This window comes from Nelumbo lutea, chromosome 1 (assembly GCF_056320005.1).
Source record: "Nelumbo lutea isolate HS-2025 chromosome 1, American lotus-T2T, whole genome shotgun sequence".
In the NCBI taxonomy this organism is placed as follows: Eukaryota; Viridiplantae; Streptophyta; class Magnoliopsida; order Proteales; family Nelumbonaceae; genus Nelumbo; species Nelumbo lutea.
The window spans coordinates 166833440-166859591 of record NC_142684.1 but is presented as its reverse complement, the minus strand read 5'-3'; the positions used below and the strand labels follow the sequence as shown (position 1 = coordinate 166859591).

Here is a 26152-nt window from a genome sequence, read left to right as displayed (position 1 = left end):
ACTATGACATAACATAATACAACTAGTGGATTCTGAAACCAAAACAGTACTCTATGGTTGTGCTATGCTATGCTCATGCATGTTTAACATATATATCCCATTCGCCTCATGGTCACTCCCAATCACCTTCTGAGATTTCATAACCTAAAAACACAATATGAAGGGAAAAAAGCCACACCGCAATTCAGGGATTTAGTTAAATTGCTAACTGAAAGTAAATTGGTATTAGGTTTAGGTACATGAAGAACAAATGATAAGGTCAGGGCATGTGAGGTCTTGATGTCTTCCTTTCCTGTGATAGGAGTAAGAGAACTATAAGGGATATTTTGTCCTAGCCAAAAAGGAGTTGGTAAGAGGTGAATAAATGTGAAACATTGGTCATATGGTTAGAGGCACCAAAACCAATTATCCAAGGGATTTTATGAGTACCTGAAATAGTAGCATGATTTGTAGTGACACAAATACCTGAGTGTGTATATGTAGAGGAAGGAACTATCTTTGATGAAATCGATGTTGTAGCAGTAGACTCCAAATGATTGATCATTCGGCCATACTTCTCATACCCAGCCCTCACGGCTACAAGTTGCTCTCCCACTGACTTCTCACCACTTTGCCCCTATTCATTTTGTGAAGAGGTGGTTACATTTGCATTTCCACCTTTTCCATTCTCAATCCTTTTTCCACTATTTCCATTATTGATTCTGGTAGGAATGAGCTTTGGGTGCAGCTTCCAATAAGTGTCTTTAGTATGTTTAGGCTTCTTGCAGTACTCACAGACAACATCTTTCTTCCTAGTGTTAATCTTCACTTTATCCCGGCATTAGCACAGTGATCAACCTGCAACTCTACAAATTGAACTTGTCTTTTGCTCTCCTCACTACTCACCATAGCATAAGCTTGAGACAAAGTCACCTCATCCTTTGCCAAAGATTCTACCTCACAATATCATACTCCGGGTTGAGTCCAGTGAGGAACTCAAAGACCAAATTTCTCTCCACCAATTTCCTATGTGTTTTTGCATCCTTTGTACACCCCCAACAACAATTTCCATCAAATCAATCTCCTACCAAAGAGATTTCAGCATGGAGAAGTAGATGGCTAAGGGCTTCTCCCCCTGTCTTAGATTATTCACATCATTCTTTAATTTATAGGCTCGGGCAACATTTAGCTTTTGGGAATAGGTCTTCGTGACACTATCCACACTTTGCAGTTTCCATCCACAGGTAGTGCTGACTAATATGTGGTTGCATAGAATTCACTAACCAATGCACTACTATGTAGTTTTCTTGCATCCACTTTTCATAGGTAAGGTTATCCTCCATCGGTTTCCCTCTACTACACATCTTTTTTAATGATTGAGACCAAGCTAAATAATTGGTTTCATCCAACTTCACAGTGGTCATTGCCCCTAATAGAGTTTCCACTAGCCCCTCATGTCCAAACCCGGAATGTGGGATATTTGGCTTCTCTAGTTTGCTCCATTGAGTGAATAGATGCAAACGAAAATCAAATTAGGGCTTTACTAAGCTAGATTTGCTCTTCCAAGCAAAGTAATACTCTTTGTAATCATTCATGGAGAGAGAGAGACGAGAGAGAGAAAGAGAAGAAGAAGAAGATACGATTGAGAGAAAAAGAAAAAACCTACTTCTGGTTGCCGCTAGTTCATTATTTATATTAACTTAATATAAAAAGAATAGAAATTACAAGTATGCACCTGGTGGCACTCCCTAGAAACAAACTAATAAGAAAGAAAGAAAATAACTAACTGACAGCATCTTAAGAGGACAACCCACTAACAACAACTATAAAATAACAATTAAATAATCCTCACAACACTCCCCCTCAAGTTGGGCTGAATATGTCTATCATGCCCAGCTTATCGCATAACTCATTGTGCCGCGAGTATGAAAGTCCTTTTGTGAGGACATCAGCGAGTTGTTCCTTGGAGTTGACATAAGGGATGCAAATTTCCCTTTTTTCCAATTTCTCCCTTATGAAGTGTTTGCCCACCTCAATGTGCTTGGTCCTCTCATGCAGGACAAGGTTGCTGGTGATGTTTATGGCTACCTTGTTGTCACAGTTAAGAGACATAGGATTATGTACAACAACCTGTTCCTGACATCTCTTCACATAGAGTGTATGATCATGCTAACATTGTTTGAAGCCCATCTGCTGGACTGCCATGTGAAACTTACTGAACCAAGCTCTGGGAGATTGTTTTAAACCATAAAGAGACTTTCTCACCTTGCACACCTTATTTTCACTTCCCTTGGCACAAAATCCAGGGGGTCGAACCATGTATACTTCCTCCTCTAAGTCACCATTCAAAAAAGCATTCTTTATGTCCAGTTGATGCAATTCCTAGTCAAAATTAGCAGCTAATGACAGGAGAACCTTAATTGAGTTCATCTTAGCTATTGGAGCAAAAGTCTCATCATAGTCAACCCCGTACACTTGAGTGTACCCTTTGGCTACTAATCTTGCTTTGTACCTTTTAATCGTTCCGTCTGCCTTGTGTTTAACACCCACTTACACCCCATGGGGTCTTTCCCCTTCGGAAGATCCACCAATTCCGAAGTTTGATTTTTAAGGCTTCTGCAACATTTTTGGGAACAAGAATGCAATCAACTACAGATAGAAAGGCTCGGTATGAGGGGGAAATGTGATCATAGGAGACAAACTGGGTGATGGGGTGTTTGGTAGTGCATGACTTGACTCCCTTTCTTTGAGCAATAGGAATGTCAAGGTCATCCACAGTAGGAGTAGGGGTATCAATAGGTGCAATAGGCATTGGACTTACCTCCTGGGAGTCTAATGGCATCGGTTGCTCAATGTTTGGTTGCTCCACATTGCTGATCTCTACGACGTGTACGTTGGAAGACACGAAAGGGAGCAGGGTCCGGAATAGAAGGAAGAGAGACTTTGCGGACCTGAACCTGCTTCTCCTCTTCCACACTACTACTCTCCCCTTGAGGAGAAGCAAGGAAGAATGGCTTAGACTCAAAGAAGGACACATCCATAGACACAAAGAACTTATGACTAACGGGATCAAAGCACTGATACCCTTTTTGAGAGGAGGGATACCCTAAAAAGATACAAGGAATGGACTGAGGGTCTATCTTACCTCGAGATGAAGACAAATCATAGACAAAGGCACAACAAACAAAAACTCTCATGGGAATGGAAAATAAAGGGGATTGAGGAAACAACAACTTATGAGGGGCCATGTAGTTCAACACTTTGGAGGGCATGCAATTGATGACATAAGTAGCTGCAAGTATAGCATCCATCCAAAACCTTTTTGGAACATTCATGTGTAACATCATCCCGCGAGCTACCTCAAGGAGGCGTCTGTTTTTTCTTTTTGCAACACCATTTTGTTGTGGTGTTCTGGCGCATGAGCTCCTATGAATAGATCCGTGGGAGGCAAAGAACTCATTGAGTTCACCATGGAAGTATTCTTTTGCATTGTCGGATTGAAAGATCTATATTTCAACATGGAACTACATAAATACCATCCTCTGGAAGTCTTTCACAATCTTTGGAACTTCATCTCTACTATGCATAGGGAATACCCATGTATAGTGAGAGTAGTCATTGATCAATGTGATAAAGTACTTATTATCCGCCCTCAGAGATTACAGTAGTAGGCCCCCATACATTAGAATACACAGCATGAAAAGGAGCACTTGATCTTTTATTATTTGAGTGAAAAATTCTACATTGGTTGTTCAACTGACACGTTTGACACTGGAACTCTGACACTAAACATGACTTAAATAAAACCGGAAACAAAGACTTTACTATTTCAAAAGAAACATGACCTAACCGACTATGCCACAAAAAAATTTGACTGACTATGTGAATCTGAGAATGACACTAAGAGACCAGCTTTGTTATCGAGAATGTAGAGACCATCCACTAGGCTCCCTCTACCAATTGTCCTCCTAGAAGTTAGGTCCTAAAAAACATATGAGCCAGGAAAAAAGGTTATATTGCAGTTTAAAGAGCTTGTGATACTACTAATTGAAAGCAAATTTATAGGAAGTTGAGGGACATGCAATACATAATTCAGGTTAAGGCCATCGGGAAGAGATATTGATCCTTGGCCTGCAATGGAGGAGAATGATCCATCTGCAAGCCTCACTTTATCCTTCCTGACAAAAGGCTATAGGTCTGAAACAAGTTCGGCTTACAGGTCATGTGGTTAGAGGCCCCTGAGTCAATGATCCAAGGGGAACCAGTGGTAGTAGTGACATCAAAGCTCTACCATATGACTCCAAGTGGTCTTTGAAGGAATTCATTATATCTTCCCTGGGGTTAGAATTAGTAAGGTGGTCACCAGCAACCTGAGTATCTTGGGTTGCCACATGTGCCGCATTATGTGTTGTGTTCGTCTTCTTCTGACCTTGCCCTTTACCCTGTTCTTGGTTCTTCACTGCCCACTTGGGTTTCCCGTGAATGTCTCAACATGTGTCATGTGTATGCCGTGAGAGTCGACAGTGGGTACAAAACAACTTGTCTTTATCATCAGCCTTCTTGGTGTCACTTTTCTTCCCCATGTTGTTATTACTCATCGCAGCCAAAGCAACTTGTTGCTCCCCCTCAGCTGTAACCATCACACTCCGCCTACTTTCTTCTGATTGAACAAGGGAGTATACCTCATGAACCAACGACAACTCTTTGCTTCCTAGGATCTGAACTCTCAAAGATTCCTAGGCAGGGTTCAGTCCCAACAAGAAGGCAAACACACTGAAAAATAGGAGGACAAACTACGATTTCCCTGTTTACAGGTTGAGGATTCAGCTTGCAACTGGTAAACCTTGGCATAATGCCTTTGCTCAGAATAGGTAGTTTTGGCCTGTTCCCAGATCTCACTAGAGGTTTCTGCCCACATAATGTTCTTCTTCACATCAGGTTCTATGGCTGCAAGGAGCCAAGACATCACCATACTGTTTTCTTGATCCCACCTATCATGTTCAGCTGTCTCACTCTTGGGTTCTTTCACCCTTCCATTTATGTAACCAGCTTTTCCCCTTGCCGTTACATAAAGTTTTACACCTTTAGCCCACTCTAGGTAGTTTAGACCATTTAGAGGGGTAATGGGCATGGGAAACATCATGTTTTCACCTCCCATTCCAGCTGTGCTGCGGGCCGGTGTAACCCCTGGTGAGGTTGAATTATTGTTTGCCATAGATTACTGTTGAAATCAATCCAAATCCCACACAACTACACAACAGCCACAAACAGAATACCAACCCTCAAGAAATTTACTTCTGGGATGTGGAAAAGACAACAAAAACTTGCTGAAATCAACTATGTGATGGTTCAGTCATTGGACCAGCCCGGTAAACAGTCCAACACCAACCAAGGCAGACATTAGAATAGTATACTATCAGTCCGACTACAGCCCATACAGTCTAACAATCCAGCATCCAAATGAATGTATAGAACCAAGGAATAAGGCCTTCACACCATTGGTCAAAAACAAAAAAACAAGAACACATACTTTGTCCAACACCTATACGAAGGTGCCAACCAGAAACTGACTTCACAGCATTGAACAGAAAAGAAGGGGAGTCTCTTTCTGCATCGCCCTTCTTCGACTAGGGTTTCCTTGATATTATGACCAAGGAAGAACCCAAAGGAAGAGCCGCAAGTAGTCTGCTAGGGTTTCTCTGTCTTCCACGTCCAAGAAATCAAAAAGAAAAGAGGACGAAGCAGGTTCAAATAGGAGAGACCGAAATTATTTTATACCCCAGAACATTGCTCTGATACCATGTAATCATTCATGGAGAGAGAGAGAGAGACGAGAGAGAGAAAGAGAAGAAGAGGAAGATACGATTGAGAGAAAAAGAAAAAACCTACTTCTGGCTGTCGCTATTTCATTATTTATATCAACTTAATATAAAAAGAATGGAAATTACAAGTATGCCCCTGGAGGCACTCCCTAGAAACAAACTAATAACAAAGAAAGAAAATAACTAACTAACAGCATCTTAAGAGGACAACCCACTAACAACAACTATAAAATAACAATTAAATAATCCTCACAACACTCTTCAACAACCCAAAACTAGGGTTTAACAAGACCCGGCAGAAGGAGAGGAGAGAAAGTTCAACCACTCCCACTAGAGGTTCTAGAACTGTCCAACACAAATCAACCTTAATAAAAATCAAAGAGCTTCTCTTTGATCCCCAAGCGCCAGCTTCAAAGTGTCTCTAGGACCTGTAACAAAGTTTCTCCAATTATCCAGGGTTTTCGGGAAAAAAATTCCAAGAACCTGCCTTGGGCTACCAGAGGTTCTAGAGCTGACCAAATACAAATTGACCTTAATAAAATTCAGAGAGTTTCTCTTTGATCTCCAAGCGCTAGCTTCAAAGTGTCTTTGGGACCTGTAACAAAGTTTCTCTAGTTATCTAGGGTTTTTGGGAAATATTCTCCAAGAACCTGCCTTGGGATTCAATCATTCAACCAAGGATGAAAGTCTCCACAAAACCTCTCCAAAAATCCTCCTAACTGGGCTACATAAGCTGCTAATTGATTAGTCAATCAGTTCTCCATAAACACTATGTATGGGCTAAGAAAGGATAGAGATGTTGAAGGTGAGAACCTACTCTGGAAGAGTCTGATCTTCTCTCTAGCCCCACTCCCCCCCCCCCCCAAAAAAAAAGATATATTTTATTTTTATGAATTCTAAACCGAGTATGTTAAATAACATAAAATAGCTCTGATGCCCTGTCAACTAACATGAAATAGAATAGCAAATCAAGGAGAAAATAAGAAGAAATAGAGAGAACACCAATATTTAACATGGTTCGGCTTGTAGCCTACATCCACGGGAGGAGATGAAAACATCCACTATGAGAACAAGAGATTCTCTCTCTCTCACTCTTCCTCATACCCTAATCTCACACAACTTGCTTAAATAAGCTCTTGAAAGTATGGCCGGCTAGAAATAAGAGGAAGAGAAGAGAAGAGAAGAAGAAGAGAGAAGGGAGAAGAGAAGAGAAGGGATTTTGCAATGTAACAGTACTGGTGGCGCCAGCTTTATTATAATTATATATAGGGCGGCAGAAATAAGAAGGGAAAAGACCCTTGTGCCCCTGCTATAACTGAGTACAATAACAGACATAACAAAAGTGAAAAAATAGAAATAAAAAACACTTTAACTAGCCAAACAAATCCTAACACCAACAACTAAATTATTTCAACTCTCCCCCTCAAGTTGGAGCATAGATGTCAATCATGCCCAACTTGTCACACAAATCTTTGTGCCGCACATGATGAAGACCTTTGGTGAAGATATCTGCAACTTGTTCTTCTGAGCTGACATATGGAGTGCACACTTCTCCATTTTCAAGTTTCTCTCTAATAAAATGCTTGTCCACTTCAATGTGTTTCGTCCTATCATGCAGGACTGGATTAGCAACAATATTAATGGCAGCTTTATTGTCACAGTAGAGTGTCATAGGATTGCTCACTGCAAAACCCAGTTCACCTAACGGATTTTCTTATCCACATGATTTCAGCAACCCCATGAGCCATCTTTTTATACTTTGCTTCAACACTAGATCTACCCACCACATTTGTTTTTTACTTCTCCATGTGACCAAGTTTCCTCCTACAAAGGCATAATACCCATTGGTAGACTTTCGGTCATTGACTGCTCTTGCCAAATCCGCATCAGTATATACTTCCACCTTTAAGCGACCATGTTTTTGGAACAACAAACCAACTCCGGGAAACTTCTTGAGGTATTTCAAGATCCTCTCTGCAGCTTCAAAGTGAGTTGTCCTAGGGTTGTGCATGAATTGACTAAGGATACCCATTGCATAGGCAATATCAGGCCTGGTCATAAACAAATACAAAAGCCTCCCCACGAGTCTCTAGAACTTCTTCACATCTTTCAAAAGCTCTCCCTGACTGTCTCCCAGATGATGATTAGATTCAATTGGTTTTACCCCCAACTTAGTTGTATCTTCTAGTAGATCTAGTACATATTTCCGTTGGGAAATAAAGATGCCCTTGTAAGAGTGGGTAATTTCAATTCCAAGGAAATAACGTAAGGGGCCTAGATCTTTCACCTCAAATTGAGTGGCTAAGAATTTTTTTAGTCTCCGTATTTCAGCCTCCCAATATCCTGTGATCACTATGTCATCCACATACACAATAAGAGATGCAATTTTACCTTCACCTCTTTTCACAAACAGAGTATGATCTGACTGGCATTGTTTGAACCCCATCTGTTGAACTGCTAAATGGAACTTACTAAACCAAGCCCGAGGTGATTGTTTCAACCCATATAAAGATTTTTTTAACCTGCACACCTTTTGTTCACTGCCTTTGGCACAGAACCCTGGTGGTTGGGTCATGTACACTTCCTCTTCCAAGTCACCATTCAAAAAAGCATTTTTTATGTCCAATTGGTGAAGTTCCCAGTCAAGATTTGCTGCCAATGAAAGAAGAATCCTGATAGAGTTCATCTTGGCTACTGGAGCAAAAGTCTCTGCATAGTCCACTCCATATACCTGTGTAAAGCCTCTTGCTACCAGTCTAGCCTTGTACCTTTCAACAGTTCCATCAGCCTTGTGTTTCACTGTGAACACCCACTTGCAACCCACCGGTTCCTTCCCTTCAGGAAGGTATACCAACTCCCAAGTGCCATTTTTGTGTAAAGTATCAATTTTTTCCTACATTGCATCTATCCATTCAGGCTTAGACAAAGCTTCTGCCACATTCTAAGGAATGGGGACATTGTCCACAGAAGAGAGGAATGCACGGTATGAAAGTGAAACATGATCATAGGACACAAAATTAGAGATAGGATGATTAGTGGTACAAGACCTAACACCCTTTCTCTGCTGGCTTTTATGGCGACGATGAAAAACCCGGAATGGAGGATGATTGATTAAAGGAGGTAGTTGAGTTTGAGTCGCCTGTTTCTCCTCAACCCTACTCTCCCCCTGAGGAGAAACCGAGAAAAAAAGGTTGATTCTCAAAGAAGGATACATCAATGGAGACAGTACTTGTGAGAGGTAGGATCATAGCAGTAATACCCCTTTTGAGATAAAGGGTAACCAAGAAAATACAAGGAATAGCCTGAGGATCAAGCTTACCTCGAGTATGGGACAGGTTATGGACAAAGCAACGACACCCAAAAAAATGCATCGGAAAGGTGGACAACTGGGCTGTAGGAAACAAAAGCTGATGTGGGCCCTTATATTCTAGTAGCCGAGAGGGCATGTGATTGATGATATATGTAGCACACAAGACTACATCCATCCAAAAACGTTTTGGCACATTCATATGAATTAATAAGCCACGAGCTACTTCGAGAAAGTGGCGGTTCTTCCATTCATCCACACCATTTTGTTGGGGTGTCGTGGCACAAGAGCTTCGCCGAAGTGGTCCACTCGAAGCAAAAAACTCCGTGAGATCACTATGGAAGTATTCCTTCGCATTGTCCGACTAGAAGATATGGATTTCCGTTTAGAACTGAGTGAACACCATGCGTTGAAAATCTTTCACAATTTTTTGCACTTCATCTCGAGATCGCATAGGGTAAACCCAGGTGTATCTAGAATAATCATCAATCAAGGTAATGAAGTACTTATAGCCAGCCTCAGTAAGTAGAGTAACAGGGCCCCAAACATCAGAATAAACAATATGAAATGTGTTACGAAATTATAGGTTGTAAATATGTAGTATTAGCCCAATTAGGAATAGCTTGATTATAGGAATTATTCTTTCTATGATTTTATTCATATTTTAGTATCTAAAAGGCTGTATGATTTTCTTCATTTTTTTGTATCTGCAAGGTTGTATGATTTTCTTCCTTTTTTGTATCTGCAAGGCTGTATGATTTTCTTCCTTTTTAGTATATACATGGCTGTATATATATGTACTACTTTCTCAATAGAAAGACATCAATTTCTTCAAATTCTTGTCCTACCACATGGTATCAGAGCTAGAGACACCAATTCCAGTCTGAAACTAATTTATGGTTTTCTTCCCTCTGCTGCCCAAGTGAGCAGCTTTGAATTCTTTACGTTGCCCAAGTGAGCAACAACTTCGATCTCTAGGTCACCCATTCCGAGTGACATTTGCATCTCACCGCCCCTACCAGTGGAAGCGGAATCCCAGATCGGCCTACCCACCTTCACCCATCTCTTCTTCACTTCAATCGGGAGAGGGCTTTCAAGTCTGCAACAGGTCGGAGAGTAGCACAGCAGCCTCGGTGTTACTCCTGTGGTGTTTGTTTGCCCATCAGGAAAGTCTTTTTTCTCTATTCTTTTTATACAGTTGATATTTCAGTGCTGCCAGTTGTGGTTTCTTGCTATTTGGGTGTTGCATCTGCTGTCGATTCTGTTTAAGTGTGTTTTATTGGCTTTGTTGGTTGTTAAAAGTTTATTTTCCTGTGTTTATGATGGCGGTTGAACAAAAGAACTTGGCTATGCCTAGTGTTATTTAGACTAAAAGGAACTAATTATTTAGACTGGAGTAAGACTGTTCGTTTGTATTTACTGAACAAAAACTAAACGGAACTAATTATTTAGACTGGAGTAAGACTGTTCGTTTGTATTTACTGAGTGTCTCTAAGGACAACCATCTGACTAAGGACCCTCCTACTGATGAGACCCGCACTGAATGGCTAAGGATTGACGCTCAATTGTTTTTGTAAACCCGCAATTCTATTGAGAATGAGTACGTCGGTCATGTCTTTCACTGTGAGTTTGTAAAAGAACTAATGGAATATTTGGCCTTTCTGTTCTCTGGTAAAGAAAATATTTCCCATATTTTTTATGTTTGCAAGACATTTTATCGAGCTGAACAACAGGATTAGTCTCTTCAGACCTATTTCAAGAATTTCAAACACACTTATGAAGAATTGAACGCCTTGTTACCTTTCAGTATTGATATCAAAGTTCAGTAGACTCAACGTGAACAGATGGCTATTATGAGTTTTCTGGCTGGCCTTAATTCTCAATTTGATGGTGCTAAGTCACAGATTCTGTCTAATCCTGAGATTACCTCTTTAAAAGAGGTCTTTACTAGGGTTCTTCGTACAAATACCGGTTCCCATACTTCACTTGTAGAACAACCTAGTGCACTTGTCAGTTAGAATAGTGGATCAACTGGCCGGTCTCATTCTCAGAATAGTAGCAGAGGTGGCAGTAATAATGGTTGGAATGTTGGAACTCAGGCCACAGGGGGAGTAGTTTGCTACTATTGTCATGAACCAGGACACACTAAAAGGACTTGCCATAAATTGCTAAAGAAAAATCAGAAGTCTTCTGGGCCTCAGTCAGCTCATGTTGTAACTACGAGTGATGCTCCTCATCCGTCGTCAAATCAGACCATTACAATTTCTGTAGATGAGTATGCGAAATTTACCTAGTATCAAGAGGCATTAAAGAACTCCTCTCAGTCCATCACTGCCCTTGCTGAGTTAGGTAAAACCAATACATGTCTTCTTTCTTCTCCCTCTCAGTGGGTCATTGATTCTGGTGCAACAAATCATATGACAGGTAATCCTAGTCTATTTTCCACTTCCCAATCACACACTTTTCCTTCTTCAGTCACCTTAGCAGATGGTTCTATTTCTTCTGTCCTTGGTTCTGGCACTATCAATCCCACACCAACACTTTCTTTTTCATTCGTATTGAGTTTACCAAAATTTTCTTTTAATTTGGTATCTGTTAGCAAACTCACTCGTACTCTTAACTGTTGTATCTCATTCTTTTCTGATCATTGGTTGTTTCAGGATCTTATGACGAAGAGGATTATTGGTAAAGGACGAGAATCAGGAGGTCTGTACATTTTGGATACCCAGGAACCTCAGACCATTGCCTGTTCCAATACTTTATCTCCTTTTGAAGCTCATTGTCGGTTGGGGCATCCATCTTTACCTTTGTTAAAAAAGTTATCTCCTCAGTTTCATGATGTATCTTGTTTAGATTGTGAGTCTTGTCAGTTTACAAAACATCATTGTCTATCGTCTGTTTCTCGAGTTAATAAAAGGGCTAGTCATGCTTTTGAGTTAGTACATTTAGATGTTTGGGGACCTTGTCCTATTATGTTTAAGACTGGATTTCGATATTTTGTTACCTTTGTAGATGATTTTTCTCGTATGATTTGGCATTATTTAATGAAATCTCGTTTTGAGTTGCTTTCACATTTTAAAACTTTTTGTGCTGAAATAAAAACCCAGTTTGATGTGTCTGTACAAACATTGCGAAGTGATAATGCCAAAGAATATTTCTCTGATTCCTTCCAGACTTACATGGCTCAGAATGGAATTCTCCATCAATCATCATGTGTTGATACTCCATCTCAAAATGGAGTGGCTGAGAGAAAAAATAGACATCTTGAAACTGCCATGGCTCTTTTATTTCAAACACATGTTCCTAAATAGTTTTGGGTTGATGCTGTTTCTACAACGTGTTTTTTGATTAATCGCATGCCTTCCACTGTTCTAAATGATCAGATTCCTTATAAGATTATGTTTCCTAATAAATCTGTGTTTCCTGTTGAACCTCGTATCTTTGGATGTTCTTGTTTTGTTTGTGATGTTCGTCCGTAGGTTTCCAAATTGGACTCCAAGTCATTAAAATGTGTCTTCCTGGGATACTCCCGTCTCCAAAAAATAGACATCGTGATGTACTACTTTCTCAATAGAAAGACATCAATTTCTTCCAATTCTTGTTCTATCACAAAATGGAAATTCAGATCTTTTATTTCGCAAAGGTAAAAAACTTCTACAATGCTTACTCAATTGACATGTCTGACACTGTAACTGACTCATTGACAATGACTCAAACAACTTTGGAAACATAACTTTTAATGACTCAAAAGAAAGATGACCTAGCCAACTGACTATGCCATAAATAGGCTTGACTCTCACTTCACGAACTCATGGACTCTGTAGCCACAAGACCAGCTTTATTCTCTAACACGTAGAGACCATCCACCATGCTTCCTCTATCAATCGTCTTCCCCGAGGCCAAATCTTGAAACACACATAAAGACGGAAAAAAAGTGACTGAGCGGTTCAAGGAGTGAGTTAGATTACTAATGGACAGCAAATTAATAGGTAATTTTGGAACATGCAGTACATTAGGAAGGACAAGGCCAAGTGGGAGAGGTATGGTACCTCGGCCAACTATGGTAGAAAAAGAACCATCAGCTAGTCTTACCTTATCTCACCCAGAGAAAAGGTTATATGTCTGAAACAAATTTGACTTACTAATCATGTGGTTTGAGGCTCCGGAGTCAATAGTTCAAGGAGAATCAGTGGTATGAGATGACACATGGAAGGTTGTGGCAGCATTACCTGATGTAGACACAAACGAGGTAGAGGGAGTAGGACCAGAATTCATCTGGCGGAGAGTCCTACCATACAATTCCAAATGTTCACGAAAGAAGTTGATAATATCTTCCTTAGGGTCAGAACAGGGATGTCTCTCCTGAGTTACCAAATGACTAGTCTCTATCGACACCATATTAGCTGAGTTATACTTTTTCTGATTTTGCTGGCCTGGTTTTTGCCCTGATCAGTTGACATCTTACCCAAATCCTGTGCCCATTTAGGTTTTCCATGGAGATCCCAACATGTATCTCTCGTGTGTCGTGTCTTTTGGTAGTGAGTGCACCAAAGTTTGCTCTTATCATCTGTTTTTTTTCTGAGAGTCATTTTTTTTTAAAACCACCTCTGACATTTGTATATGAATTTCCCCAGACAGCTAGGGCAACTGACTCCCCATCTACACCATTCATCACACTTCTTCTACTCTCTTCTGACTGCACCAAGGCATACACCTCTTGAACTGATGGCAAGTCTTTACTACCCAAGATCTGCACCCTGATGGACTCATACGAAGGAGTCAGCCCTAGGAGGAAGGCAAAGACTCGTTGTTGAGATACAAGTGACTTATATGCCTTTGCATCTTCATCACACTTCCAATTCACATTCTGATAGTGATCAAGTTCTTTCCATATCGATGTCAAATCAGAATAGTACATCGAGAGACTCCTCTCCCCCTGCTTGCAAGTAGAGGATTCAGCTTGCAGTTGATATATCTTGGCATAGTGTCTCTGCTCTAAATAGGTGGACTTCGCTTGTTCCCATATCTCACAAGCAGTTTCAGCCCACATAAAAGTCTTCCTTACTTGTGGCAGCATGGAAACCAAGAGCCAAGACATTACCATACTATTCTCTTGGTTCCACCTATCATATTCAGCACTTCCGTACTTCTGTTCCTTCACTCTCCCATTGATGTATCCTATTTTCCCCCTAGCAGTGATGTAGAGTTTTATTCCCCTATACCACTCAAGATAGTTTAGACCATCAAAGGGAATAACAGCCATGGGAAAACTCATATCCATTCCCCCACTCACTCCATTGTGGCTCCCTGAAATCTCTGAAGTAGCAGAATTCTCAGACATTGTCAAAACAGATAATCAGTCCTAAACTCCGGACTTGGGACCCCTCCTTACTCCACAAAAAATGCTTCACTCAGTCCACACCCACACACTTGGGTTTGAAAACAGGCTGAGCACAAACAGTACCAATTTCAGGATAAAACAGAGGCAATATTCGGCAGATTTCAGACCTGTACAGTTTTAACAGTCCCAACCTACCAGCCTTCCAGAATGTCTAAAACCATTAATCAGTAGGAGAGATCCTTATCACTTATAATCAAGTCAAATTATTGAGATGACAGGTCATCCTTGACCTACAGTCTCGTCTTAACACATGAACAGAGGATCACGATCCAAAAAAAAAAAGGTATACAGATCCGACAGCATTCAGTAGCCCATATTCATTTGGTTTTTTACTTGGTACACGATCAAGGAAGGTAAAGAAGAGAAAACGGAAGAACTGTACCAGTTGTAGAGCTGTTTTCCTCAGTCCAGATTCAGATCTCTGTTCCGCCCAGATTCAGCAAGTCTGTTTGATCTGTTCTCTCGGTGAAGTTTGTTTGATCTGCTCTCTTTAGTCAATATTCCTGCTCTGATACCATCTTGACACTATGGCCGGCCAGAAATAAGAGGAAGAGAAGAGAAGAGAAGAAGAAGAGAGAAGAGAGAAGAGAGAAGAGAAGAGAAGGGATTTTGCAGTGTAACAGTACTGGCAGTGCCAGCTTTATTATAACATATATATAGGGCGGAAGAAATAAGAAGGGAAAAGACCCTTGTGCCCCGGCTATAAGTGAGTACACTAACAGACATAACAGAAGTGAAAAAATAGAAATAAAAAACACTTTAACTAGCCAAACAAACCCCAACACCAACAACTAAATTATTTCAACATAAGCAAAAGACCGAAATGCATCAGAATTACACAGAAGCCCCTTTCTTCTCTCACAAATACATATAGGTCCCCACAATATTACAAGTATACCCAAATACAATATAATTCTCAACACGCCCCCTCAAACTCAAGGTGGGAAAGTTAGCTTGAATTTGCAAGTAAGGATGTTGAAGCAACCTCTATGGAAATAGGTTTACTATTGAAGTAGCAGCCATGAACCTTGAGATGTTGAAGGGACCTATGAAGCAACGATTCACCAATACACCAAGGGAGCTTCACACGTTCACCAATAATAGCAGACACAACTTGAGGCATCAAAGTCCCTTTTCCACCAACTTACAAACAACCACAACTTGAGGCATCAAAGCTCCTGTTTCAACCAACTCACAACCAACCACAACTTGAGGCATCAAAGCCCCTTTTTCAACTCACCACTCACAAACAACCATTACTTAGGCATCAAGGCCCCTTTTTCAACTCACAAATCCACAAGCAACCACAACTTAGGCATCAAAGCCCCTTTTTCAACTCATGAAACCCCCACCAACTCACAAACGACTGCATCCTAAGGCTAGTAGTCGATTACTACATGAAGAGATTTTGTAGTAGTCGACTACTATCAGTATCTTGTTCTTAGTAGTCGACTACTACATGAAGAGATTTTGTATTAGTCGACTACTACCTCAACTGAACATGAAATAGCAGCAACCAGGACACCTTCACAACTCATAAAATCACTTATCACACCACTATTAAACTCTTCACAACAACCAAAACACCTTCAAAGCAACTGAAACACCTTCACAGCAACCAAAACACCTTCACAACAATCGAAAAACTTTCACAACAACTGGAATCTGGAACACCCGCTTGATACCATGTTAAACAACATAAAATAGCTCTGATACCATGTCAACTAACATAAAATAGAATAGCAAATCAAGGAAGAAATAGAGAGAACACCAAGATTTAGCGTGGTTCAGCTTGGTAGCCTACATCCACGAGAGGAGAAGACAAACATCCACTATGAGAACAAGAGATACAATTCTCTCTCACTTACTCACCCTTCCTCAAACCCTGATCTCACACAACAACTTTCTTAAATAAGCAAAAGACCGAAATACATTAGAATTACACAGAAGCCCCTTTTTTCTCTCACAATATTACAAATATACCCAAATACAATATAACTCTCAACAGAGTACAATTCCCTGGATGCCTTTAATAGGGCGGCCAGCACTAAAGAATTAATAAAACAAAACAAAAGAAGCCCATAACTAAGTCCCATGACTAAAAGAACATGAACATAAACATAAAACATAACTTAAAAGAAATTAAGAAACTAAGGCCCAATCGGCCCATTTTCACTACATACATTGGGTTCGAAATTCATTCAACTCAATTAAGCCATGTTCTAATTTGTGAAAATTAGTAGCTGTGGCAACAGTTACAGCCTTCACCAAGAGAGAGATTGCCCCTTAAATTATTCAGATAGATCAAATGAGGAACGAGGAAGAGGATGGGGAAGGAAAAAGATTAGAGGATCCAAACAAGGTTATTTCTATTTGCTACAAGGAACCTCCTTTGAATATGGCTTTTTCCTAGGTCATGGATGGAAGGACTGGAGTAGTTGAAATTGGGTTGAAAAAGAAGCAAGAAAATGGGGACTTAAAAATGCTGTAGAGTTGAATCAGTTGGAAATGAACTAAGCTACAATATTAGTCCAGAAAAGAACTCTGTAGGTGTTGGCGAGGAGCATGTGTGTAGACATCCTTGGATGATGGATAGTGAGGGGAGTGAAATTCCAAGGTCTACTAAACATTTCTTCAAGTGCAGAAATGCTTTGCTTTATGGTGATGGATCATTTTGAATAGCAACCACATGGTTAGAACAATTTAGAGCACTGTATTCATATCCTTCTTCAAGCTTATATTAACATACAAAAGCCATAATTTGGAGTTTTAACCAAAAATTATTCAGTTTCATAAACTTTCACCCTTATTTTGAATTTCAAATTTCACTTACAATGTAAAACCAACCTGTACAGAATTGCCACATTTCACATTGTTGCCAAAAACAAATGATACCAATTTTTAATTTGTTTTCATTTATATGCTTATTGAATTATTTCACATGTTAATTTCATAGTGAAGCAACAAATTCCTAGAACAAATAACCAAAAGTGCGGTTGGAAAAAGGAAAAAAAAAATACTTGCTTAAAACACTCCAACCATAACCATGGTGATCCATTGATTGACTTGCAAGTAGACAATTAATGAAGTTTAATATCAGAAAATAAAGTTAAAACTTATACTAGACCACTGTCCCAAAAGTCTTCAGGCCAAGACTGGTTTGGGTTAGAGATGTTGTCAGGAAGTACAATTAATACTTAAATAGCCTGATGAACCTTAGAGGCAATAGGTATTGGTCTATTGGCATATTAGTATCTTCTTACGGTGCAGTTCTGCTAATTGTTTGTGGTCTCAAGTTCCTTTTCATGTACTCCTGTGTTTTTCTTTTCTTTTAAAATAAGCCATCTGAAACAAAAGATATAAAACAGTAAGTAAAGATGATTCCCTCATATTGACATCAACTTTTCATGTAAGTAATGTGGATGTTTGATATAACAACATGGAGCAGTAAAGATTAAAATGAGGAAATATGATTCGTGATGGTTTTTTTTTTTTTACAATTGAATATAAAGAAATGGTTTGAAACAGAATTTTATCAGTTATGTTTTTATCCCTTGGAACATCCACCAACAGCGCAAGACCTATTGAAGCCAATTCACAAGAAAAAAATTGTATGCATTATAGTAGATTAAAAAAATTGAAGTCATATGCACAATTATATAGCAAAACAGTTTTGAGAGAATACTTCAGACAGAGTCCCTCCTTAGCCCTATCAGAGTTTAGTAATTTGGTCTTGATGACTTAATTAAGTACCAGATTGATTGATTCTAGGGCATCTTCATATTGTAGATTGACTGAAGTAACATTTGTCATTTGATGCATTACTCTTCATGAGAAGAAAGGTGAGGGGTTATGTGAAGTGGGGTCAACAAGGAATGAAGCTTAGGGTCTAGAGTTTTCTGAATGAAGAAAAACCAAATAAGAACAACTTGAAGAAAGTATCCTTGGTTATCACGATAGAGTCTGCATACATTGTCCCTCAGATCCCACATTGGCGAGAGCCTCGTGCACTGGGCTACCCAATATCTTTTAGGTTAAGGTGTGAATGAAATCATATCCTCACTATATTGAGTGCCTACACTATCTCTACGTAGGGGTGAGCAATGGGTTGGTTCTACTCAGAACCGATCAGTTCTCGAGCAGGGTCCAGTTCCAAATTCTTGGAACTGACCCCCACCCAGGCTGGTTCCAAGGTCTAGGGGTCTACCCTACTTGGAGAACCGACCTTGATTAGCCTTAGGATGATTTGAACTTAGCATATATGTGATCATGTATTGATTATGATGTATTGTTTGGGTTGATTGTTGATTATATTCTATTTGCATTGTGATTGCATTAAACTAAATTGCTGAATATGTGTGAAGTTGGATTATGGATTGGTAATAATCATGTAATATTATTTAGGTTGTTTATGGATATGTTTTATTTTCTTTGAGATTGATTGACCATATGGATTTGAAATGTGGAGTGTTTATGATAGATTGTTATCCAAGGCCAGAGCTTTGAAAGGGAAAACAATAAAAAAACAACATATTATTAATTTTTTTAAAGAACAAGTTCCATGGGTAGACCCTGGAAGGCTGGAACCGATCTTGACAGGGTTGGTTCTAGTTCCAAAAACCTGTAACTGACCCCTACAGGGTAGGTTCCAGGTCCTGCCTTGGAAATGAACCAAATTGATCCCTTCTCACCCCTAATCTCTAGTACAGATTCAAGTTTCTAGTGGTGTTTGTAACTTTGAGGAGCAGCTCCTATTTCCTCAAGGCACTTTTTCATAATGAAGATCTGGTGATCTTCAATCAATCACTTCATGGGTCCTTATTTCTCAGCAACTTTGGATGCTTGTTTCAGAATCTATGGGTTTAGACATCTTAGCTTATGTTGATGCTGACACAAAAGTAGTCATTTGGTGATTGAAAAGAACCCCTAAAGTGGCTACCATATATTTCAGAAAGAGTAATAATTTAGCCAAAAGTCTTCCATCTTGTCACTGTTGGCTCTGAAACTCATAAATCATATCCATTAGAGTTCTATTATATCACTTTTTCAAAGAAGGATAAAGTGATTATTGGAACCCTGAACTTACCAACTGGTTAGCTGTGTTCTTCAAAGACGAAGTTAGCAATCTTGTTTTCCAGCTTTCAGCCTGGTAAATCCAATTTGATTTAAACTGGATTTAGATTGTACCACTTGAAAATGAACCCATTTTTTTCATTGACTGATCTTGAGTCAGCTAAAGTTTTGTTCATAAGAAGGTTTTTCTATTTCAATCTGCTCCATTCTAACTTGCCATGTGTTCCATGTTCAAAGGATGATGATTCACCATCTGACAAGGGGCTTTCTCCTTTGTGGTTGTTCCCTGTTTTCTTCATTGCAATTGTTTTCAACAATGAATTTTCACCACAAACTATAGAAACAAGTTTTGTAATCAGGGTTTTAAGGAACACAGACACTGTATAAAATTTCGAAAGATCCTTATCAAAGCACTATGGTAGCAATAGCACACTCCATGAAACTCAGAGCCAATAAGCCTGTTACAGTAGAACAAAACACGAATATACATGGGCAATGGAGACATCTTAATTAAAGGAGAACTAACAAAACCAGAAGAAGATTTAAGGTGAATGGATCAGAGAGTAGTTAGGGTTTTCTTGTCACAAGATCTGAGACGTTTTAGGTTTACTTGAGAAAAAGCCATGGATGAAATGAGATACCGATTAAAGCTTTAAACATGAAAATTCAACATAAAACTATTGTAGAGAACACTGATGTGGACCCCACTGCTGTGGTCCCCACTGTGTTAGTTGGTAGTTATTTCAATTTGTTGTTATAGCTTGTTAGTTCAGCTTTATTATTTGTTTATTTGCCATGTAAGCAATAAGGGCAATTCAGCCTTTTACAATTAGTCAACATATATAAATATTAAGAGTGGGTCGGCAGATCATTCTGATCAACCCTCTTTCTCTTTTCTAAAACCCTTCGTGTGCTTCTTCTTTTCTTCTGAAATCTTTCTTTTTTGCTTTCGAATTCAAGACTGATTGTAGTCTTGATCGAATACTTGGTATCAGAGCAAGGATTAGGGTTTCTCATGTGAGTCTGGTCCAGCCAACCATATGAGAGTTGCCTAGGGCTGGAAGATTAAGAGGATCCCTTTTTCGGCTGATTCTCGGAGGTTATTAGAGACTGTAGCAGTTGTCCAAAGAGTGGATTGTGTTCTTGATAATTAGGAAGAATTAGAGGAAGATAAAGAGTCCAAGATCAATTTCTTTATCAGACTGAAGGTGGCGACTAGAATTTATGTTCAAAACTTAAAACTGGTTGCAGAGAAGGAGGTCTTATGTTAGTATAACTAGATTGACTACATGAGAAATTCCTAGGTTTAGAAGTTTTTCAACAAAGGAGGATCGACTGATTCTTAGAGGCTACGGGTAGTGTGCGGCTACTACTAAGAAGATTGTAGAAGGTTGGGAGAGTTCTAGTAGTTAGGAAGAATTAGAAAAGGCTTTGGATCCCCAAGATTAGGGTCTTGCATCAGACAGAAGGTGGCGGCCAGAGATTTTCTTTCATAAAGTAAGTTTTTTTTGCTTGAGAATAACCTTGAAAGAATCATCTTGGTTTATTCTGAGAGGTGTGGCTGGAAAACCTCATTTTCCTTTCTAGGTTTTGAGAGAAAACCCTAAAATTCAGAATTGTTGTTGGTTTCAGATAAGATTTGAACTGGTTTCATACAAAATTTTGTTTTTCCTTGTTTTTGGAAGACCTAGGTCGGTTGTTATCAGTTGTTTAGGTGTTGTTTTCTATTACAGTAGCTTCAAAAGTTTTTATTGCTAATTCTTGACCAAGAATGGAGTTCAAGAATCAGGGGGAAGGTATTTTTGAGACTAGCAATTCTGGTAACATGTCTGAGAATGCCTTTTAGATTACAACTGTGAAGTTTGATGGATCCAGCTACTTATAATGGGCCCAATCGGCCATGATGGCCATTGGGGGTAGAGGAAAACTTAATTACCTATTAGGAGATGTGAAAGAACCATCTAAGGAGGACTAAATGTATACTAAATGGGTTCAGGAAGACTATTTGGTTATGACATGATTGTGCAACTCTATGTAGCCACATATCGACTGAAACTATTTGTGGGCAAAAACAATCAAGGAAATCTGAGATATCATGAAAGAGACTTACTCCCAACCCCTTAATGTTGCTAGGGCCTATGAATTGAAGTGTGAGGTTAATAATAAGCAAAGAGAGAAACCAGTATCCGTTTATTTCTCTACTTTGAAATCTTTGTGGCATAAAATTGACCACCTAGAAACACTTGAGTGGGAAAGTTAGAAGGATGCGCAGACTCATAGAAAGCAAGTTGAAACTAATAGGGTACAAAAGGTTGTTAATATCGATTATGCATCATCATCGGGCACAAAAGGCACGCCTCTAAACACCTTAGTTGTTGTTCAGGCTACCCTAGCTCGGTTGGAAAAGGAAGTTGGGAATTCAGCTCAATCATCTCAGTCATCATCAATTCCTTCCACATCAGCCTTTGCTCATTCAGGTACTCGGGCCTCATCTTACCATGCTTCAGCTCCAGGTAACACTGAACATTGTTGGGTAATAGACTCAGGTGCATCTGACCATATGACTAGTTTGTCATCACTGTTCACTACCTATCACTTATCTTCAAATAAAGATAAAGTGTCCATTGTTGATGGTTCCCTTGTTCCCATTTCTGGCAAGGGAGACATCAAGTTGTCTAATACCATTTTCTTATCTTCAGTTCTGCATGTTCCTAAGCTTGATACTAACTTGCTTTCAGTCAGTAGTATTACGAAACATCATAATTGTTCAATAACTTTTTTCCCTGACCGATGTATTTTTTAGGACTTGGAGACAAGGTGATTGGGACTGGTCGTGAGACAAATGGGATCTATCTGCTTGGAAAGAATTCTCATTGGAAAGATTATGAAGATAGGAAGTCTTTTGTTTCTCAGTCTGTTAGTCCGGTTATGCTTTGGCATAATCGGTTAGGTTATTTATCCTTTCGGTCTTTGAAGAGTTTGTTTCCAAATTTGTTTGAGTCTGTTCAGATGTCAAATTTGAGATGTGAGAGTTGTGAGCTTGCAAAGCATTGTAGAACATCTTATTCCTTAAGTAATAAAAAAAGTAGTAATTCTTTTGATGTTGTGCACATCGATGTTTGGGGCCCGTATCACATCCCTTCTATGGGGGGATACAGATCTTTCTTGTTGTTTGTTTATAATTATACCCATTTTTCTTGGGTTTACCTTATGCGTTCTCGAGATGAGGTTCATGCTCTGACTTTCACTAGATGATTTTAACCCAGTTTGGGGTCAAAATCAAAATCTTCAGATCCGATAATGCGAAATAATACTTTACCAAGCCATTGGCCTCTTATCTACTTGATTATGGGATTATTCACCAGAGCACTTGTCCTTATACACCACAGCAGAATGAGGTTGCTGAGAGGAAGAATAGGCACATATCGGAGGTGGCTAGAAGCATTATGTTTAACTCCAATGTGCCTATCCGTTTCTAGGGCGATGCTATTTTTACAGCAGTGTATCTCATTAATTAAGTTCTTTCATAGGCTCTTGACATGAAGCCTCCCTTTATCCTTCTATACCCTGATAGAGAATTATTTACTGTTCCCCTTAAAACCTTTGGTTGCACTTGCTTTATTCAAATTCTTGGACCTCATCATTCCAAATTTGATCCTAAGGCCTCCAAATGCATTTTTCTCGGTTATGTACAAACTCAAAAGGGTTATTGCTGCTATGAACCTACTTTTGGGAGGAGATTTGTCTTGATGGATGTTACTTTCTTTGAGGTGGTACCCTATTACCCTAGGGTTTCTCCTCAGGGGGAGAGTAGTGAGAGTGGGGTTAATTCATCAGAAGTTCATTTACCTGTTCCATTGAGTGATGAGGGATGTAATGGGGAGGGTTGTCAAATGTGTCAGGATTTGAGAGTCTATCACAGGTGGTGGAGGCAGGTTGATTTCTGTCATCAGCAGTCCAGGCCAGCCCCAGTTCCTTTTGCGGATCCAGATTCAAGAACCACAGTCCCTTTATCAGATTCAGGTTCCCCTGAGATACCTTCCACTGTTGCTACTTTACCTTCTTTGGATGACCTTGACCTCTCCATTACAGTTCATAAAGGCAAACGGCGTTGCACCACATCCATAACTTACTGCATTTTCCAATTTCTGTCCTATGATCCTCTTTCCCCCTCTTATAGGTCCTTTCTCACATCCATTGTTGATATTCCTATTCCCAAAACAGTGCAGGAAGCCTTGTCAATTCCTGAGTGGAAAGATGCAATGAAGGTTGAAATGGATGCCCTTCTAAGGGATAACACTTGGGAGCTAGTTGACTAGCCTAAAAGAAAGAAACCGGTTGGATGTAGATGGATATTTACTGTGAAACATAATGTTGATGGTTTCATTGAAAGGTATAAGTCCCGGTTAGTTGCAAAGGGATTTACTCAGACTTATGGTATAGACTAGTTGGAGACTTTTGCTCTAGTAGCAAAGATGACCACTATTCGAGTTCTACTGTCCCTTGTAGCCAGTTATTCTTGACTCTTGTTCCAAATGGATGTTAAAAATGCTTTCCTCAATGGAGACTTATAGGCAGAAGTCTACATGTAGTTACCTCCTGGACTTTATGATGCAGAAACAGGTAAGAAGGTTTATCGGTTGAATAAAGTCTTGTATGGACTAAAGTAGTCCCCCATAGCCTGATTTGATAGATTCAGACAAGCCCTTGAAAAATTAGGCTATGTACAGGCCCAGTCAGACCATGCATTATTCATTAAAAGAGTTGACTATTCCTTGACTTTGCTTGTTGTATATGTGGATATTATTGTAGTGACAGGGAATGATAACAGTGAGATTGAGTCTCTTAAACAACTCCATCAAGAATTTGAGGTGAAAGATCTGGGAGAGCTACGATACTTCTTGGGTATTGAAGTTGCTAGATCTAAACATGGGATTTTTATTTCTCAAAGGAAGTATGTTCTAGATCTATTAGCAGAAACTGGAAAGTTGGGTGTTAAGCCTGCAGATACACCTATTGAACAGAATCACAAGATCAGTGCAGAGGGTGGAGAGCCTTTTGATGACAAAGCTATGTTCCAACGGCTGGTTGGAAAACTCCTCTATCTTTGTCTCACACGACCGGACATCAGTTATGTAGTTAGCGTTGTCAGTCAATATATGCACCCTCCTATAACTACTCACCTCCTTACAGTTGAGAGAATATTAGCATACTTGAAGAGATGTCCAAATAGAGGTATATTATTCAAGAATAATGATCACATGAAGATAGAGGTTTATACAGATGCTGATTGGGCTGGGAGTGTTGATGACAGAAGGTCTACCTTTGGATATTGTGCCTTTGTAGGAGGTAACATTGTCTCCTAGAGGAGTAAGAAACAAAGTGTTTCTCGTTCTAGTGCTGAAGTTGAATATAGATCTATGGCTAATGGTGTGGCTGAAATCCTATGGCTGAAGTCATTATTTGAGGAGTTGGGTATTGCTTATGAGAAGCCATTAATGTTGTATTGTGATAATCAGGCTGCTATTAATATAGCTCATAATCCGGTACAGCATGACAGAACTAAGCATATCGAAGTCGACCGACATTTTGTTAGAGAAAGGGTTTCGTCTCAAGAAGTGTGTCTCTCGTATATCACCTCCAACATGCAGCTCGCAGATCTTCTCACAAGGTTGTTCCAAGGAAGAAATTAGAGGCAAACCTATGCAAGTTGGGAATGACAAATATCTATTCCCAACTTGTTGTTACAGCTTGTTATTTCGGCTTTATTATTAGTTTATTTGCCATGTAAGCAATAAGGGCAATTCATCCTTTTTACAATTAGTCAACATATATAAATATTAAGAGTGGATCGGCAGATCATTAAGATCAACCCTCTCTCTTTTCTAAAACCCTTTGTGTGTTCTTCTTTTCTCCCTCTCTTCTTCTTTTTTTCTTCTGAAATCTTACTTTTTTGCTTTCGAATTCAAGACTAATTGTAGTCTTGATCGACTACTACTATCAACCTAATTATCAATAATACATTGAACATTTGGCTTGAGAAGAACCAGATGGATGTGGTTTGTTTCATTTTAGAGCGACAGAAGATGATAGGAGGCATTGTCTTGTTTTATAGAGGCAAAGAAGACGGTTATAGTACCTGGTTTTAGGGGGAATCATTTTCATTCCTGTATAGAAAACGTGGAAATTCTAGGCTTGGGTTTAGGTTTTGAGTTCAGGCCCTGCTTGGGGTTGGGCCTGCGTCAAGCTCACAAATTTCCCAGGCCCAATGGCCTGATCCACACACTTTTAGTTGACCAAAATACCGTTATTTTTTCTAATTGTGAGGATAGAATATGGAATTTGAACTACTAATTTCTCATTTAATTCCTTCTCATTGAGTCTTACATTTTAGCTATTAACTCTCATTCCCTCTCAATGAATTCTATATATTAGCTATTTTCTCATAAATAAATGTTATCAATTAGAACCATATCTTAATGATTTAAAACCATGCTTTTTATTTTAAAAATGACCAAAAAATGAAACAATTTTTCTGTCCTGGTGGGTAAGCAATTCAGCCATTTGGGT

General features: G+C 39.4%; 1 long non-coding RNA gene across 1 annotated transcript in view; it reads left to right on the top strand.

Annotated features, from left to right (window-relative positions):
- Window positions 1-10508, top strand: part of LOC148878984 (uncharacterized) — a 61699-nt gene extending 51191 nt beyond the window's left edge. The window contains exon 4 of the long non-coding RNA XR_016104087.1: window positions 10032-10508. This is a non-coding gene — a long non-coding RNA (uncharacterized LOC148878984). The remainder of the gene's footprint in view (window positions 1-10031) is intronic.
- Window positions 10509-26152: the final 15644 nt, after the last annotated feature.